The 16,769-nt window shown below is 48.4% G+C and overlaps 1 protein-coding gene across 1 annotated transcript in view; it reads left to right on the top strand.

The window, feature by feature from the left end:
* The first annotated feature begins 6,669 nt into the window (after window positions 1–6,669).
* The window catches only part of EVA1A (eva-1 homolog A, regulator of programmed cell death), a 55,012-nt gene continuing 44,912 nt past the window's right edge, over window positions 6,670–16,769 (top strand). The window contains exon 1 of the mRNA XM_036263213.1: window positions 6,670–6,917. The gene's annotated coding sequence lies outside the window, so the exon portion shown is untranslated. The remainder of the gene's footprint in view (window positions 6,918–16,769) is intronic.

Here is a 16,769-nt window from a genome sequence, read left to right as displayed (position 1 = left end):
GTGGAAGCTCTGTCACTCTGTACATCTCATTACAGTAGTCCCCCCTCATCCCTGGGGATATGTTCCAAGACCCCCGGTGGATGTCTGAAATCGCAGACAGTACCCAACCCTACATACGCTGGTGTTTTTCCTATATACACTTACCTATGATAAAGTTTAATTTATAAATTAGGATTAACAACAATTAAGATTAACAACAACAACTAATAATACAATGGAATAGTTATCACAATATGCTGTAATGAGAGTTATGTGAATGTGGTCTCTGTTTCACAAAAGATCGTATTGTACTGTACTCATCTTTTCACTTAAAGGAAGCCCTTCGCAGCTTCTCTTTGGCATATCTGAATCGCCAGCATCACTACTCTTGCACTTGGGGCCATTATTAAGTAAGATAAGGATGACTTGAACACACGCACTGTGACACTGAGACAGCCCATCTGAAAACCCAGACGGCCACTAAGTGGTTAAGGGGCAGGTAAGCACATACAGTCTGGACACGCTGGGCAATTCACATCCTGGCTGGGAGCAGTGGGACTGGGTGAGATTTCATCATGCTGCTCAGCACAGCACACGGTTTAAAACTTATACATTGTTTATTTCTGGAATTTTCCGTGTCATATTTTGGACCGCAGTTGGCCACAAGTAACAGAAACTGCAAAGTGAAACTGTGGATAAGGGAAGACTGGACAAGTTAACGCTGTGCTCTGAGAAGTAAAGTAGACCATGAAAAACAAATCAAAAGCATCATATTATAAATACAGTAATCATGCTAGCTAATTTAAAAGATTCCTAGTGTGGACCTTTTGGTGAAGCAAATGAATCAGACTGTCATTTATGACCTCTTCTGCAGTTAGAACCATAATCTTAGACAAATTGTTCACATCCAAAGTAGATCGGCTCTCCTCCCTGCCACCACCAAACAACAACAACAACAACAACAAACTACATAGCCTGGGCAGGAGGCTCAGTTGGTGGAGCATCGTTTCATACACCAAAAGGTTGCAGGTTCGATTCCTGATCAGGGTACATACCTAGGTTGTGGGTTCGATCAGGGTACATACCTAGGTTGGGGCATGTATGGGAGGCAACCTGTCAATGTTTCTCTCTCACATCAATGTTTCTCTCTCTCTCTTTCAAAATCAATTCAAAACATATCCTCAGATGAGGATCAAAACAAAAAACAAAAACAAAAACAGCAAAGTAGATGCCAAACTCCATCAGCTGTGTCCAGACACAGGAGGCTGACCGGTTGCTGGTGGCAGATACCACTTCAGGAATGGAAATCACTCCAATTTGGGCACTGGGGTAATGAACAAGTTGCCATTGATTTGGTTTGATTAAATCTAACACACTTGTGCATAAGGACACCATGTTCCAGAAGTTGCTACCGTGAAATTTATGGATCCAAGAAGTGAGTGTTCTGTGGGGTTCTCAGAGGTTTCACCCCCTGCCACAGCCTTCTGCTCCAGTTAGCGCACACCCTTCAAGGAAATGAACAGTGGGGCATGCTTTGTCTCCGTTCTGTGTTTGCTCATTTTTTCTTTCAGAACGAATCACTCTATTTCTCAAGCTTGCACCCTGCAGTTACAGGAAAGAAGCCTCTGAGGAATTTGGAAAAGGTTGCAGGCAGCCTTGTAAGGGAGCATGAGACAGGGCCCAGCTATGCTGTTAGGCGGAGCTACCTTAATTCCGAGTTTATACTGTATTTTGAACTCTTGTGTGTCTTTTTTTTTTTTAATCCTCACCTGAGGATATTTTTCTGTTTTTCCATTTATCTGCAGATAAAGGGAGAGGGAGGTGGGGAGGGAGGAAGGGAAAGAGAGAGAGAGAAACATCTATGTGAGAGAGACACATCGATTACTGCCTCCCATAGGACCTGGACCAGGGTTGGGGACTGAGCCGCAACCGAGGTATGTGCCATTGACCAGAATCGAACCCGAGATTCTTTGGTCCACAGGCCGATGCTCTAACTGCTGAGCAAAACTGGCCAGGGCGAACTCTAGTGCTTCTTATTCCTCTAAAAAATGTGACTTTTAATAGTTTGCTCCATATGAAGTATAGTTTTTAATAGGTCATGGGTGTCTCAATTTTATGTGAATCAATAGTATTTTCAATATAAAAGTAGACATATTTAGCTAATAGACAGCTATTTAGGGTCTGGTATCTGCCATGTTGTGGTAGGGATCTAACTTGCATTTTTTGAAAGATCACTATTAGCAATTTCACGGGGCATGTTTTATAGTTCCATTGCTTCATTTTTTTAATGATTGAAACCTCTCATTTTTACAGTGGCTTCCTGTTGGCTATAACAGAGTATTTTGTGTGGATGACTTATTAAAGTTCCGTTCATGCTTATTTAACCTTGTTGGCCAAGATGAACAAGTAGAGGTGTTAGCCTGGGCATGAAAATCTCCCTATGGAAAATGAAGCGAAATGTACACTCAGCTATGTTTATAGTTTAACTGGGGAATATGTTTTGATTTAAAACCTATCATTAATCAGAGGTAGCGTTGTATTGGGCAACAGCAACTGGCTAGAGAAATATTTTGATTTCTACTCTATTACCTCGAGCAAGATAAAGTGGTTTAGCCAGGAGTATTTAGCTCTCTAGTCTACTGACTGGGGCCATGAGAAAATAATTCCGTGAAGATAAGCCTCTACTTCTAAATAGATTGAAGACATGCTTAATTGACGCTTGTTCCTCATTATCTCATCCCTTCTGGGCACAAAACATTTTAAGAAAGGTAGGGGAGAAGATTAGAACACTGTGGGGACTCAGCTGTGTGCTTCTATTCCCTGGACTGTTTACTGCTTTAAAATTTCATCGAAACACCTGAATGGTGTTCCCAGCATTCCCTCACATTGCTCCGCACAGGTAAGAAAGACATCACTCTCTGAAGAGGAACAGCAGGCCTTGTGAACATGGATTTTATAATTTAGTTGTCTGCATCTGGAAACTGGAACTTTGAAAGGGGTATAGCCGTCAACATTGATTTATTTGGTGACTAAAGGCATCTATTAGACCTTGTAAAAAGTTGGTGAAAGGTTGGACTGTACATGTGCGGTGCTGTATTCTTCGACCTTTGGTGTCTAGGAGGTGTTAGCAGCTAATACTATCAAATGACTAGTTTCATTTCAGCAGGCTGTTGTGGAATGAAGGAATTCAAGTGCCACCTGGCTAGTGGCTATCCATGGATCTTCACAGAAATCCCATTACTTGATCAGGAATGTAATGACAAACGTGAGACAGTGGGTTAAAAAGAAGATGAAAGAAAGAAAAAGAAATTTTCCTGCCTCCCCAAACTAACATGTTAAACAAGTACTCCTTTTCTTTTCAAGCTTACTTTTGCTAAGATGAATAGATATGAAATGACCGTAGGGCAGCACATTTTAAAAAGTCTCAGCCTTCTGATTTTCCTAAAGTGACATCAGGAGTGATGACACATTGGTGTCTCTGTCTGCACATCCATTAGCCTCTCGGGCCATGAGGCATTTCCTTTGTCTTTCGCTATTTGGTTTACATGACTGCTTTGCCCCTCAGCTCCTGGAGATCATTTACTCCTTCTGGAATCCATAAGTGCTGGGTGTTTGAAGGCTTCTTGTAAATTGTAGTGCCATAGGAGAAGGGGCAAGAATTCTGGTTTCAATCATTTGTACTTTCCAGAGATGGAATGAGAATTCCTACCCTTGACCATGTAGGGATGACCTCACTCACTCAAGGTTGAGATAAGTCCAAAAATTTTTTGTCAGCTTGGCAACTGTCTTAACATGCTTTGGACAAGGGAACAATTTCGATATCTTTCTATTCCTGATGACTTTTGGAGATCACTACTAGACTGAGTTCCTTGCTGTTTCGTAAACTTCTCATCTGTTAGGACCTAGGCTTTGTTTCTGCATTTCCTGTAGAAGTGTTTCTCAATCCTCACTGCATGTTTTAAGTTAAAAAAAAAGCCCCACCCCTAGAGATTCGGAATTAATGGATCTGGTCTGAAGCCCAACTTATTTCAAAACACTCCCCAGGTGAGGATTATGTGTGACGTGCAGGTTGCCAGTGGTGTCCATAGGATGCTAAGAAACTTGGTTGCAAGGACAAACGGATCGTCACGTCATGATGTCTCAGTTTATTTATAAAATAAGAAAACAAGAGTACTTAACCTGTCAGGATGCTGTTAGAATAAAAAGATATATATGTGAAGAGGTCTGGGGCTTGGCACCTAAGAGGCTCCGGTTAAAAGGCAGTACGTGCACACACACACACACGTGGGTACACACACACATATATCCATGAAGCAGGTAGCTTTGAAGAGCCCCTTTCCAAGGCTTGGCCATAGCCCATGGGTCCCCTGAGATAGCTTCTAAGAGTGTCTGTTTCTGTAGGACCCTGGAACTATCATTCCAAAACCCTTCCTTCAAGGTTGACCTCTATGCAAGGATGCATGCTCCAGAAAATGATCTGTAAGACCCCCCAGTGGGACTCTCTGGCCACCTGTGTCAGCTGCACAAGAGGCAGAGGCTGCTCCAGATGGCAGCTCATATCCCTCTGTATCTGTGATTCCTCAAACCTGTTGGAGTGCGGGGGTTCAACAGTATCTTCACCATTATAATGCAATATGGTGATGCTAAGCTCAGCATTTAGCACAATGCCAGGTGTGCAGTAAGCATTCAACAAATGTTAGCAGGTCTTCATAGTAGTAGCTTTAAATCCAAAGCTAGGCTCATGGGTCAGAGTGTTTCCAAATGTCTTTCCTCTGGCTTAGAGGGCAAATGCATAGGCTCTGGATTAGGGCCCGTTCACGGAAAGTCTATGCAACTGGCATCTGTGCTCTATTTATTCGTTTATTTAGTACACATTGATTGAGCACATTTATTCGAGATTATGCAATTATGTGTGTAGCTCTGTGCTTGGCACACAATCCTTTGATCTCTGGTGTTCATGCATGGATGGCTGTGTACGAGGCTGGTACACACAATACTACACCAGGAAAATCCTCTTCTTAACACCACTTCTTCCTTTTTCTGCTGATAAAGCTGGGGAGTGAGGGAAGCTCTGATGATGGCACCTTGCATCCCAGAAGGTAGAGTGTAAAGTTAGTCAAATGTGTATTTTACCAATAAGGAAGCTGAGGCCTGGCAGGGGAGTACTGGTCCAAGTTTAGATAGCAATTTAGTGGCCATCCGTGGCTAGAATCTGGTTGAGGCTCTTTCCAGCTGACAGTTACCTCTGTCTTAGGGCTACAACTTGCCATTACATTTTCATTCACACACAGGTGTTCTTTTCCTTTCTGAACAGATGCATTTCAAGGTTAAATGAAGTAGCTCTTGAATAAGTCTAGAGCAGTGGTTCTCCACTCTGACTACATTAAGTCATCTGGAAAGCATTTAAAAAATACTGATGTTGTAAGCCCCACCCCAGACCAATTAAATAAGTATTTGTGGGGGTGGAGCGGGGGCCTCATATTGGTTTTTAAAGCTCTCCAGGTGTTTCTAATATACAGTCAGTCTAATACACACTAAGTGGGGTAAAGAGACGTGCTTCCAAAATGCTAATGAACATTTGAATCATCTGGGGATTTGTTAAAATCCAGATTCTGACTGAGTGAAACAAGTGGAGCTGGAAAGTCCCCATATCTAACATGCTCCCCGTTGATGTTAATACTACCAGCCCTAGAGCCACATGTGGAGCAGCAGCTCCAGAGATGCTCTGGGAGTCTGTCAGCCACTGTCACTAGGAGCCTCTGGGCTCTTGGTCACTAGGTCTCATCAGTTCTATCCCACGTGCTCCCTGCTGCTTCTGTCCTCTCTTGATAGACTGGTTCAACATTCTCCTCCCTGTTTGCCCACCATCACTTCCCCTCCTGGCTGTGTTCTCTGCTAGACTGCCTCCTGACAGGGCTTTCTCCTTCTTGCCTCTGGCCATGCAGCTTTTACTGGGCAGAATGTTATTCCAGTTGTTGAGCGATCTCTTAAGAGACCACAGCATTCACCCCCCCCCCCCCCCCCCGCGCGCCTGCACTAATCACCTTGGACGATTTTAGGAACAGTATTCCCTTCTGGTTCGTTTCTGCCCAGCTCAATGCCTATTAGGCTCCCCACAGTCATTGAATTAACAAACAGACCCCCAACTCTGAATGAGCAAAGCCCAAGACCTCAGCTGCTCTCCTTCTAATCAAAATGAACACTCTTTTGAGATTATGCATCAGGCTTTAAAACTCCCCACTGGGGGCGGGGGCGGTTGATCAAATTTAACAAAGTAAGTATTTCCTGTCTGGGTTGAGTGGTTTAATACAGGCTCAAAGCAGGCAGTGGGACAGGAACGGGACGATGGAGGCCGCGGGAGCTTAGAAGTCTGCTTTTAAATCTGGGCTCGTCCCAGCAGGGGGAAAGACCAGAGCGCCCGGACTGGGTGCAGTGCCGGTGGGGAACCTTCCAGGGTCCTGGAGACTGTCGGAATCGCGGGGCGGCAGGCAGGAGGTTGGGAGCGGGAACTAACTTGGCGAGGAGGGAGGCGCCGCACGCTGCAGCCGTTCAGGTTTCGCGTCTTCAGAGCGCCCACATGGGCCGTTGGCTTGGGGAAGGGGGCGGGGGAGAGGGAGGGCAGGTCCGGAGCAGAGGGGGCGGAGGAGTGGGGAGACCGAAGGAAATGAGACAACCTTTTCCTCCCTCTGACTCGGGCTCCTCCAGCGTCTGCGGGGCTTGGCGCGATCGCCGGTGAGCGCCGAGGCCGGGACCCGGCTCTCCGCGCAGTCCCTGGCGGCTCTTCCGCTGGGATTTCTTTCCGAGGCACCAGCGCCGGCCCAAGCCCCGGGCACGGATTTGTCGCGTTCCTCCTTGGGTGACCCGCTGCAGTCCCCCCAGCTCGGCCCGCGCCCCCAGCGCGCAGCCCCCGGAAGTGCGTGCGGGCGGCCCTGGCGAAGGTAAGCGGCGCCCGAGAGCGCGCCGGGGGCGCCGGGGCGCCCGGCATCCCCAGCCCCACCTGGCTGCCCCGGAGCGCCCCGCTGCGGATGCATCCGGAGCACTTCTGACCTGAAGCCGCAGCTTTGTTCCCGACCTGCCCAGGTGTTGTAGGCTGGGTCCCCCAGGGAACTCTGCTTCGCAGCGCTTTCTTTTCACCTCCTCTTCCTCCTACTTTCCTGTTGCTTCTCCCGTCCCTCACCCCCCATCCCCTCGATCCGACCGATCTCAGCTCCCTGCCGTTGCAGCCTGGCTTCGGGGGTGCGTGCCTTCCAAATCTCGGCGCCTCTTTGCTCCTCCGCCTCCGCGAGCGGCGACTTGGCTGGCCGGCCAGCGGCAGTGATTGGCTTTGACCCCGGGCCTGCGGGGTGCGGACCTGCCTGAAATTTCCGTGGCTCATGTTGAACTCATTTACCTGGCTCCTTTCGGAGGCACCCAGCTCGCAGCGCGCTTTTGGCGACTTCCAGAACCCCGAAACCAGAGCGGATTGGGGAGGGAATAGGCAAGTTGGTGCCACCTAAGGCCCCAGGGGGACGCTCTGCTGGTGGAAAGAGGTGAGGGCGGCTCCTTGCCCTCTAAGGTTCTCATCGACTGGGTTGGGCGGCAAAGGGTGCCTGGCGGGGGGGGGGGTGGGAGGGCGATGGAGAGGAGTACTGGATCCGAGACTCCCAAGGGTCATTGGAGGTAATCAGGATGGTCCCTAAGGTGGGTTCAGCCACCTCGTGCTAGCTTGCCATTTTGCTTTTTATTAATTCCCTGAGTTCTCACATCAAGTCTTTGTAGGAACTTTTATTCCTATTTTGCAAATGGGCAAAATGAGATGCAGAGAGGTTAACTAAGGAGCCCAGTCCCACACAGCTGGGAAGGGGCCCAGCCAGGATTTGGGTACTACCTGGTGTATACAACATATCCCACAACCAACCCTACAGATGGCTTCTCTGTCCAGTCTGAGCAGGAACCCACCACCTTCCGCTGGTTTATACCACTGGGGGACCAGGCTTTTTCCTTTTTGAGCCAGTGCATCTGGACTCTATTCAAACCCAAAGGACTTATTTAGTACCTACCATTCACCCAGTTTAGTGGCAAGCACTGAGATTTCACCTTTGAACTTCATTCACTCTCCCATCCTTTTCTTGCCATGTAGTCTGTCACCGAATTGATAATTCTGCTTCAGAAGGCTGGATTGAATCTCTCTCCCTGAAAGGCAGTCAAGCTAGATGGCTAACAGTGGGGGCCCTGGAGCCAGACCACTGGCATGTAAATCCTGGCTGAGGCCCTTCTGTGGCTGAATTTCCTCATCTGTAAAATAGGAATGCAAGGATTTAAAGCAGTGGTTCTCAGCTCGGGTTTTGATTTTGCATCCCAAGTGACATCTGGCAATGTCTGGAGACATTTTGGCTGTCTACGTGTACGTGGGGGAGGATGCTCTTCCTCTGGTGGGCAGAGGCCAGGGATGCTGCTAAATTTCCTGTGATGCACAGGACAGGCCCCGCCCCAAGAATTATCAGTCCCAAATGTTAATAGTGCTGAGGCTGAGAAACCCTGATATCATGTATCAGTTCATGAAGAGTGCTATTATTCCCAACTCTCATCTTCTTATCTGTTCCAGTTTAAACAATTATAGTAGCTTTTGTCCCCAAACCTCCCTTCATTCCAGTGCCAGAGTTCTGTCATTAAAACCCCAGCAGGCCGCACCACCACAGTCACTGAAGACCCTTGTTGGCCCCCAGAGCTAACAGCGGGGACAGAATCTGATTTATGAGCTCTGAAGAGAGATCCTGTGCATATTGAAGCTTGAGAATCAGTGTCTTACAGAATAAAAGCTCACCCCTGATGTTGTCACACACGGCTGCCCATGACTGGCCTTAGTTTACTTTTCCAGCCTAACCTTATGTTGTGTGTGCCTGCTTTACCATACTACCCAACTCACTATTCTTTTGGTATTCTGGGTCCTGGCTTTTTGGAATGCCCTTTCCTTGGCTGGCAAATTCCTCATCATTCTTGGGGGCTAGAACTCAAGTCCCCTTCTGGGTGGCACATTCTTCAGGTGCCTGCTACCCCAACCTTAGCCCTCCTCTCCCCCTTTTTTCTTTCAATACATCTCTTGTGTAGTCTGTACTGCACTGTGTAGGGATTCCTAGTTCATCTCCTGTGGGTTTTTTTATGTGCTCAGAACCTAGCACAGTGCCCTGCTCATGGTGGTGCTTACGCTTGTAGGCTTTGGAGTCAGGCTGCCTGAGTTCAGGTCCCAGATCTGCCACTTATTAACTCTGTGGCCTTGAGGAAGTTGACTCAGTCTCTCAAAGCCTTATTGGTAAAATAGGAAGAAATAGATTGCCTTCTCTGCAAAGTAGTGTGACTAACAAAAGGCATAATAATTGTTCATCTTAGTATTGAGTGCCTCCTCTGTGCCAGGACTTGGTTCAGGTTTAACATTTTATGTTTTTACTCATTTAATCCTTAAATGCACCAAGAGTCCACCGGTTCAATTCCTGATCAGGGCACATGCCCAGGTTGTGGGCCAGATCCCCATTGGGGGGCATGCAGGAGGCGGCCAGTCAATGTTCTCTCTGATCGATGTTTCTATCTCTCCCTCTCCCTTCCTCTCTAAACTCAATAAAGAAAGAAAAAAATAAGAGCTGAAATCCATTGAGTTTTCCACCTATACCATACTTGTGATCTAACACTGTGCCATTATTTTTACAATGCCTGTTTCTTTCCCTTCCTCCTTACCCTGCCCTCAGCCATAGAGGGACAGGCCTTTGGGATCAGTCCTCTGTCACAGTGCCGAGTCAGCACCAATTAACTTGGTGCTAAATGGAGCCTGGTCAGGGTTAGAACAGCATTAACCCTTTGGGGCTAGGGTGTGGAGTCAACACACCTGCCTGGAGGAGAGAGATGCAAACTTGGGGTCAGAGACTACCTGACTCCAGCCTGGTCCTTTCCAAGCGCATGCTCTCGGCAGTGTGTACCCAGCACATAAATATTGGTGGACTCAATCAGTGAATGTGGGATGGGTGGCTGATTGCCACCAGCTGGGTCTCCTACCTTATACTCTATCAGGGGCAGAGTCTGCCTTCTCTCCAAGTATTATGGGGAACATTTATATATTAAAGGTAAACCTTGTTAAGAGAATTTAATGACCCATATGGGGTTTTGGAGAACCAGGTTTGAACCAGTCACTGACCCTCTGTGTGAGTTGTGTGTTATGTATGGCTGATCACTTCACCAATTTGGAATCTTTTATTTCCCCGAATGCAGCCCTCTGGGCTTTGAAAGCTGAGCCCCCTCCTTGCTGGTTCCTTGGCCCCTTGCTCAGTAGGCCAGACTGCCTTGCACAAATACCTGCACCTTCATGTACTCTGGCTTCCTCCACAGCTGCTCTGCACAGCTGGGATCCCCTGAATTTGCTTATTTTGGCAGGTTGTCCCCCAGACTTCAGTGGGATGAGGTTACCTAGTGTATGCAAGGCCTTGTGGTTTTGTTAGGGGATGCAGAAATCCTCCAGGAAGGCTGTTTTTGAGAGTGGACAGGTGAGATTTTCCTGACCATCAACACATCAGAGAGCCTTCAGACCTCCTCATTGCCTTGCCCCCTCTGACCCAGACTCTTACTGCCTGTTGGCTATCTTGGGCCTCTGAGTCACCAGCTGCCTGAGCTGAGAAACATTGCCCCAGGTACTAATGCCTGAGGTGGAAGTCAGACCCAAGATATTTGGGCATCACTTGCATTTTAACTGAGGCTTTTACTGCCTGGTTCAGAAGATAAACTAGCCCCGCAGGGCATGTCAGGCCTGGTGCCAGGTGTCCAGACCTCTGATATCACCTTGTTGGCTGCCCTCTTGGGAAGCCCCTCATAACTGACCAGATTCTGAATGAAGCTGGTTTCTACTTGCACATTTGCTTCTAGGAGAGAGACCTCGCGGTTAGGTCTTGGGCTCGGTTCCCTGTGCAATGTACCTTTGTTGTTTGACTCTGTGTGAAATCCCATTCAGGGCTGTAAGGGGCATTCGGTCTAGACCAGACTAGACCAAAGTGGTGATGGGATCTTGAGGTCTTAGGCTGTGGTTGGAATACATGCGGGACGAGTAGCTCTGTGCTGGATGCCAGAGACACAAACAGGAAGAAGACATGGTCCTTATCATCAGGGTCACAGTCTATGCCATGTGTTGGGTATGTGAACTGGTCATCAGAGTGTTAAGTGGAATAAGAGAGACCTGAGCGAGAACCCGGAGCTTGAAGGAACCAACCACGGGCTCTGCTGGAGGAGCTGGGAAAGGCTCAGGAGAGTTGTTTGAGCTGGGTCTTAGTGTAGGAGTTTGCTGGGTTTGGGGGACTGGTGATCATGGCTGCTACAGTTAGGAAACTGCATGTACACGGCACAGAGCCAAGAAAGGGCCTGGCAGACGCAGCGGTAATGGTGGGGCTGGGACGCTGGAGTTGGGGGGAGTGACTGAGTTTTCAGTAGTACAGGGGTCTGTTTTTGCTGCTGGGAGACAGTGGGGTGGGTTTACAGCTCAGGTGTGCTGAGCCCTTTGAATGGTGGCCCTGCCTCCTCCTCTGCAGGCCTGTTTCCTCCTGGGGCAGTGGGACCGGAGCCCAGGGGCCAGGGAGGGACATTGTTTCCAGTAAGCAAAGAAACCACAGTCACAAACAAAGCTGTGCTCCACAGTTGGGGACGGTTGTTTTGTTTTCTTTTCAGAGCCCTGGCTGATGAACTGTGACGGCTCTGTCCCAGTTCAGAGTTTTGAATATTACTTTCAGAGCATCCAAAAGTCTGAATGAATTACTAAATAATTGATCATTTTTTCAGGACTTAGAGGGAAGGCGGGAGAGAGGGAGTAATGGAAGGAGGGAGGGAAGAAGAGAGAGAGGAGAAAGAGAGAGAGAGAGAGAGAGAGAGAGAGAGGAGAGAGATATACAGAGACAGAGACGTACACACACTCAGAGATGGATAGATATTGATCAGATCTGTCTTAAATAAACCCAGCATGGGACCCAGCAGATCAGCTGTCAGGATGGACACATTTCCTGGGAGTTGAGTTCACATTTGCAGTTCTCTTTGAACCCACTGCCTTTTCATAGGTTTCACCACAGGTAATGGATACATAGGTTTGTTGACTGGACGATCTATATAGGTGTTTCTGTGGATTGTCCCCAGACTCCATTCATTTACTCACCACTTAATGACCTCTTGGTACATAGGAGGCCCTTAGTGAGTTTCAGATGAGTGAACGAATGTTCTAGCATGAAAGTCACATTCCGACCCTTACGGGGCTCATGGCGTGAATGGGAGCTAGACAAGAAGACAGACGCGCACACAGCGGACCAGCGTCATGCCAGAGAAGATGCTGTGCTGAGGAGAACCCAGTGCAGCCAGGAGTCAGGAACAGACGCTGCAGGAAGGACGGTCTCTTCTGAACGTCCTCCCTGCAGGGAATGAGGTCCAATGGGGGATTCCTAGTGTTCAATATAGTAGTGACACCTGGGGTAGGTGCCAGGTTCCGTGTCGATGGCTTCATATGCCTGTTTTTCATCGATTCCCACAGCTACCCTCTGAGGTCAGTATGAGGAGAAAAACGGTCCCACCCATAGCCAAAAGGTGGACCTGGCCTCCAAGCCCTTCACCATTGTCCAGACAGGCTTGGGATGGTCATATTATCATCAAAGACACTTTTAGAAAATCTAGTTTTCAGAAAGTGCAGGTGTGTGGGCTGCTGTGGCCAGGGGAAAAAACAGCCATTTCCTCCTGCTTCCCCCCTTCCCCCACCCCTGCCTGATGTCTGAGGCCCTGCCCTGCTGCAGTTAGAAGCTCTCTGCTCCGGGGTTCAGCACCTCTCCCTTCCTCCTCTCACCCCTCTTTGATCACCTGGGCAGCTTGCACTTTGTCCTCCCCTGTGAGAGGAGGCGGAAATGCCACTCAGCAGAGAAGTCACCATAAACTTGGGAGGAAAAGGCTTTTTCAGAACACCTGCCGTAATTTAAGCCTTTCCCCTCTGCCCTGTGCCCTCCTGCCCATGTCACTCAGACGGCGGCGGCGGCCGCTGCAGGGAACAGATTTCAGGGGATCTTGTTTCTGCACAGGGACCCCGATCAAAGGGGCTGCCTGAAGCCGTCTTGCCCTGGGCAGGGACACAAACACGGCTGGCTTGTCCTCTCACTCACTCATCTTGTCAAGACAGGACAGGCCATAGCTGCTCGTGGGAGCGGGCGGGAAGGGCTCTCCCTGGAAGACACATGCTGCCTTCTGGAAGCTCCCGTCCTGTGTGCCACATGGCTGGGCGACCTCTGACAGCAGCTGCAGTGAGATGCAACGGGGAGCCTGCGGGGCGGGCGGGAGGGTGAGCACTGGAAGGGGTGTCAGCACTGCCACTTACCTGCTGTGAGGACTGGTGTCCTCTCTCAGCAGGTCAGTTACACAAGCTGGGCGGGATGGTTGGCTGGAAATCCTCCAGCGTTAGCGCCTGCTGCGTGTCAAGCAGCCGGTGCACTGTGAGGACCTAGTGAAATGCAGAAAACAGACTCGGACACTTAGAGTCTGGAAAAGTCATACACGAATGTGGATCATTCCTGTGGGTGGGCTTGTGTGCTCACAGAGCTTGGTAGCCTGCATGTCTGCTCAGCTCAAGCTGTCAGTGTTTACTGACACCTTTGTGTGCCAAGCACAGTTCTAGGCCTGGGGACACAGAGATGAACAAGGTATTCTTCCCACCTTAGAACCTTAGCAACCCAGTGTGGAGACAGGAGCCAAAGACAGTAACACAGCATTTCACTGTCTGTCTCTCTTGTCAAAGTGAGTTCTCTGAAAGCAGGACTTATGTCTTGTTGATTCCCAAACCCTGGAGCCTCCTGGGAACTCTGGCACATAGTAGGTGCTTGCCCAGTGAACGTTACACCCTTCAAATGCTGTGCTGCAGGCCATCACAGAGGGACACCTACATGAACTCAGCTTGGACAGCAGGTGGGTCCAGAGCACATGCATCTAGGAGGCTGAGATGCAGGCATCCAGGCTGCTGAGAGAAGGGCATCCCAGGCAGAGGGACTGGCGAGCAGTACAGCATGGCGGGGTGAGCAGCATGGTGTGCTCCAAGAAAGGAAGGGAGGGACATATCGTTGGAGAGAAGAGAGGCAGATGTAGGCATGGACAGAATGACCACATCAGGAACAACCTCCTGAAGAATCTGTATTATTCTGGAGAGCTTCTACAGGAGTTCACACAGAAGAGAGACTGGGTCAGAGTTTCATTGTAAAAATAGACCTCTCTGGCAACAGAGTAGGTATTGAAGAGGAATAAGACAGGTGGTAGGAAGACCAGTTAGGACACCACTGCAGTTTATATAGAGTGGGGAAAGCTGAGTTGAAGTCAGACAGACCTCAGTCTAGATCCCAGCCCCACAATGTCTTTGCGTAACTTAGGCTGTTAATTAAATGTCTCTGAGCCTCGCTGTCTCCTGAAAACAGGGACTCTAATTCCTTCCACATGGATGGTATGGATAGTGGTCAGGATAATGTATGATGAAGGATGTGAAGTGTCTGCTACACTGATTGGTCCATAATTGGCATGTCATAAGAGTAGCCAATATTTTAAATATTATGTTTACTTATTATCATGCAGGTGAGAAATAATGAGGTTCTATCTAAGGTAATAGGGGCTGGAGAATTGGGAACACACTCAAGAAATACTTTGGCAGTAAAGTCGACAGGATTTGGTGACTGATCTAGAGGGGGAGTAAGGGAGGGGCAGGAGTCTAGGGTGACTGAGATTTTGGCTTGGGTAACCAAGTAGCAGGATAGTAGCAGGGCTATTCATTATGAGAGGTCATGGAGGAGAAGGAAGAAGGGGAGCATTTGCAGGGAAACATGGTGAGCTCAGTTTCAGACACACTGAACTTGAAGCATCTCGGGGATGGCTAGAGACCTCTTGTGGGCATAGGTTTGTAGGTTTGATGCTCAGGAGAGAGGTCTTCCAGACTCACTTGCAAACTTCTAGCAAGAGTAATGAAGTCAAGATGTGGCTCAGTTGATGTGGCTCAGTTGCTCAAGGAGCGTGTAGAGCGTGGGAAGAGGAATTATGATGGCTAATGCTAACTGAGTGTGTACTGGTGCGCGAAATACTTCATGTGTATTAATCCTCCCAGTAACCATTGACAGGAAAGACTATAATTATACCTATTTTCAAATGAATAAACTGAGGTAGTAAGTAAATGCCTAAGGTCATACAGATGGATATAAGCAATGGACCTGGGATTTTAGCTCAGGCCTCTGGAAGAGGGGACCTAGGCAACACTGACCTCTGAGGGCTGGGAAGGCAAGGACCTGGTGAAGCAATGGAGGAGGGGATGGCAGGGGGGTAGGAGGACATGGGAGCCTGGGATGTGGGAGAAGAGAGTTTCCAGGAGGGGGAATGCATAGCCTCACGTGATGTGGAAATCACCTAGAAAAGAAAGAAAATATCCTTGGATTTGGGCATTAGGAAGCTATTGGTGACTTAGTGAGTTTGAATGACGAGGTGAGGTGCGAAGCAAATGTAGCATGAGGGGTGGAGAAGCGTAGGCAATTCTTTCAGACGCTTTGCTATGAAGTATCAGGGAAAGAAGAAGGTAACTGGAGGTGTTAGGTGGCGGGAACATTTTAGAGATGGAAAAAGCCTGTTAGTATATAAATGGGGGACAGAGCCAGAGAAAGCCCCACGAAGTGGTCACAACCACTCTGCACACTGGAAGAAGTGTCTCTATGTTGACTTCTTTCACACAGATCTGAACTCTTTCTCCCCATGTTCTGGACAGCATCCTTCTAGACGGTTAGGAGTCACCGGGAAGTCCCTGCTAGGTGTTTTGGATTAGGTGGAGTAGAGAAAATTTCTTTCATGATACCCCATTGTGAATCATCACATGTTAAATCCAGACGCTGTCAAGGTCAGGTGTGGTCCATCCTCCTCTGAATTGTCTTTGAAGTGTGCTGGGCTCCACGTCCTGCAGGGGGAATTGGTGTCGGCTCTGTGGGTGAGGGTAGTAAGGGTCATGGGTGGCACAAAGCCTTGAGAAGAGAGAAAGGGACACAGCACAGTGGGGGGTGGGTTTGGGTGGGTGGGAGGAGGGGACATGAAATGGACATAAGACACCTGATCCTCTGGGCAGAGGGAAAGGTGACTGGGCAGAAGGTAAGTCTGTAGAAGGAGACAGTTGCTTGAATATTATAAGAAATGGGAGACCTATTAGAAGGACGTTTGCTGGGTGATAACCCTCTGCTTAAAATGACCCGGGATGATTTGGCTGCTGCCATTGTATGTTCTTAATAATGGAAAAGACTGACATTTCCTTATGAATGCTTTGTTACCAGCCTGACAGCACACAGGTCCAGCAGGCTCTGAGAAGAGGTATTTATCTAGAGCCAGAGACAGTCTCTGTGTTTTAACACATAAGAATCTTTCGTTGCTCAGACCAGAGGTAGGTACCACAGAGGGCGAATGCTTGACTTAAGGCACTCAGGTTTGTCTTAGTTCATGGTGCTGACATCTCTGAGGCTCAGGGCTAGAATTAGGGTTTGGCTGCCAACTTCACAAATCTGCCTTGGGTGAAAAGGCATCTTTGCTCTTCCTGGAAACATCTCATGAAATGCACACACCTCCACAGAAGGCCTTTATGGATGAGTCTCTCCCAGAGACGGAACTGGAATCAGAAAGGCTACACAGAAAATGGCCTTGGGATATATATATTTTCCATATGAAACAGCAACTTAGCCAAATTATTTGCTTGGTCTTGAGCTTTGGGTATCAGAAAAAGCGAATAGTACATCTGCATGGAATGGGGATGGTGG

The sequence above is a fragment of the Molossus molossus genome, unplaced genomic scaffold (assembly GCF_014108415.1).
Source record: "Molossus molossus isolate mMolMol1 unplaced genomic scaffold, mMolMol1.p scaffold_m16_p_15, whole genome shotgun sequence".
In the NCBI taxonomy this organism is placed as follows: domain Eukaryota; kingdom Metazoa; phylum Chordata; class Mammalia; order Chiroptera; family Molossidae; genus Molossus; species Molossus molossus.
The sequence above is the reverse complement of the archived record's forward strand: the minus strand, read 5'-3'. Positions and strand labels throughout refer to the sequence as shown.